The sequence below is a fragment of the Schistocerca piceifrons genome, chromosome 7, assembly GCF_021461385.2.
Source record: "Schistocerca piceifrons isolate TAMUIC-IGC-003096 chromosome 7, iqSchPice1.1, whole genome shotgun sequence".
Lineage (NCBI taxonomy): Eukaryota > Metazoa > Arthropoda > Insecta > Orthoptera > Acrididae > Schistocerca > Schistocerca piceifrons.
The window spans coordinates 298,124,467-298,126,932 of record NC_060144.1 but is presented as its reverse complement, the minus strand read 5'-3'; the positions used below and the strand labels follow the sequence as shown (position 1 = coordinate 298,126,932).

At 46.6% G+C, this 2,466-nt stretch overlaps 1 non-coding gene across 1 annotated transcript; it reads right to left on the bottom strand.

The window, feature by feature from the left end:
• Positions 1–314: 314 nt before the first annotated feature.
• Trnal-caa lies at positions 315–389 on the bottom strand. Its single transcript has one exon. It is a non-coding gene; the product is annotated as a tRNA-Leu (tRNA).
• Positions 390–2,466: the final 2,077 nt, after the last annotated feature.

Sequence of the window (2,466 nt, the reverse complement as noted above, 5' to 3'; positions counted from 1 at the left end):
CTGCAGATGGGTGCACCCTGTACCCTTCATGGCATCTGGAAGGACCCTTTCCACATCTGGAATGACTGCCCCCGGTATGCACACGGAGTGCACATTGGTTTTCTTCCCCTCTCTTGCTGCCATATCCCTAAGGGGCCCCATTACGCGCCAGACGTTGGAGCTCCCAAACTACTAGTAAGCCCACCCTCTGCGACCGCCCGGATCTTGCAGACTGAGGGGCAACCTCTGGAACAGGACAAGCAGCCAATGAATGAGATTTTCACTCTGCAGTGGAGTGTGCGCTGATATGAAACTTCCTGGCAGATTAAAACTGTGTGCCGGACCGAGACTCGAACTCGGGACCTTTGCCTTTTGCGGGCAAGTGCTCTACCAACTGAGCTACCCAAGCACGACTCACGCCCCGTCCTCACAGCTCTACTTCTGCCAGTACCTCGTCTCCTACCTTCCAAACTTTAGTTAGAGGATGGGGCATGAGTCGTGCTTGGGTATCTCAGTTGGTAGAGCACTTGCGCGCGAAAGGCAAAGGTCCCGAGTTCGAGTCTCGGTCCGGCACACAGTTTTAATCTGCCAGGAAGTTTCATATCAGCGCACACTCCGCTGCAGAGTGATAATCTCATTCTGGACGGTTAATGATGTTTGCGGATGGCGCTGGCGTTGTCATCCAATAAAGTCCCACACGTGCTCTCTATAGAGCATGTTATGTTACAACAGCGGTATGTGGGCGAGCGTTATTCTGTTGGAAAACACCCCTTGGAATGTTGTTCCTGAATTGGAGCACAACATGTCGAATCACCAGACTGACGTACAAATTTGCTGTTAGGGTACGTGGGACAGTCACAAGAGTGCTCCTGCGGTCACAGGAAATTACACCGCAGATCGTAACTCCAAGTGCAGGTCCACTGTGTGTAGTATGCAGACAGATTCGTTACAGAACATCAATTGTCCTAACCAACACACGGCCACAACTGTCACCGAGAAACTACCGGATTTCATCAGGAAATACAATGAGGTTTCACTCGACACCTCCGAAATCGCAAATGGCAGTGATTTGGGGTCCGTGCAATGCATGACACAGGGCTTCTGGCTCGGATCTATCCTTGAAGTAAACGAAGTAAACTATTTGTAACAGTTCGTTGTATCAATGTGGTGTCAACTGCTGGTCAAATTGCTGCTGCAGATACAGCACGATGCACCACAGCCACGCATCGATCATAATGGCCTTCCCTCTTGATAGTGCCACGTGGCCACTCGGAAATCACCCTTCTTGCGACCGTAATTCTTGTGATCAGTGCTGCCAGCAGTCATGTACAGTGGCTACATTCGAGCTAAGTCTTTTTCTGCAGCATCGCAAAATGAACATCCAATTTCTGGTAGCCTCACTGAGTCTGAGTGAAGTGTTGATAATTGCGTCTTTGTCGCATTAAAGACATTCTTGACTCACTACGTCCATTCTCAAAAGTAACTAATGCTCACGTCCTTTACAGTGTATATTGAAAGCAAACCTGTTTTTCATTCTCACAGTGGCACTACTAGTGTCACTCTTACGCGACTAGCGTGAAATTTTTCAATAAACATCATCTTACAGAGCGGAAACACGCCATCCAACTTTCGCGTATGTCGCACAACTGATTCTTGCTGTGGCGATGTTTTTTTGTTTCGTCGGTGTAACTTTGATCGCTACGACTTGCTGATCTACGTGAGGTCGATTTGTTGGTATGTGCTACGGTGGGAGTAAAGCCAAATGCTTCAAATTTTCTTACAAGAGCACCTGATTTCCTTTCTGCTGCCTCACTCAAGTATGGTGATGGTCCACACCCCGTTTTTCTGAAACTGCGCGTTCCTTCTCCTTAATCTTTGTTTAGATACGTTTTTCATTCGAGCTGCTTTTCTTTTGGCACTACCTTCCTCTTCGACAGCACTCAAGGGCTGAAATAGATCTTCGGCAGTCCATTATCTCCTCTTTGTTGTCCTAAGTCATTTTCTCGGAATTTTTCTGCAAAACAAAATCGTATGGACTGCTGTTCACGTTGCAATCATTTATGCATCTGACCCACAGTATGGACGTGTCATCCATCCGTTTTCATAGAGACAGTTGCCGCACCCCCATTTTCACCAAAGATACTCGACCCACATAACCGGCGTTTCCTTTTCACAATCTAAATACGGATTATAAGCTATCAGACCCGTATCTAGTAGTACTTGTTATTAAAAAGCAGTCGTGACAAATTTCCTTGCCTTACCTTGGCCTCGGAATTCTAATTTCATAAATCTCTCTTCTATGTTCCACTCCTGAAGTACAAAAACTTGCTAATAAACTGATCTCAACAACGTCTACTACGGAATCTCTTAGAAGTGCAACGTCAGTCCCCCCGCGTCGTCTGTCTCACTTTTACCATATATAATTCACAAGTTAACTAGTATCTGTGACTACTGTATCAGTCGTTTTTGAGGTGAGTTTCTCGTTTC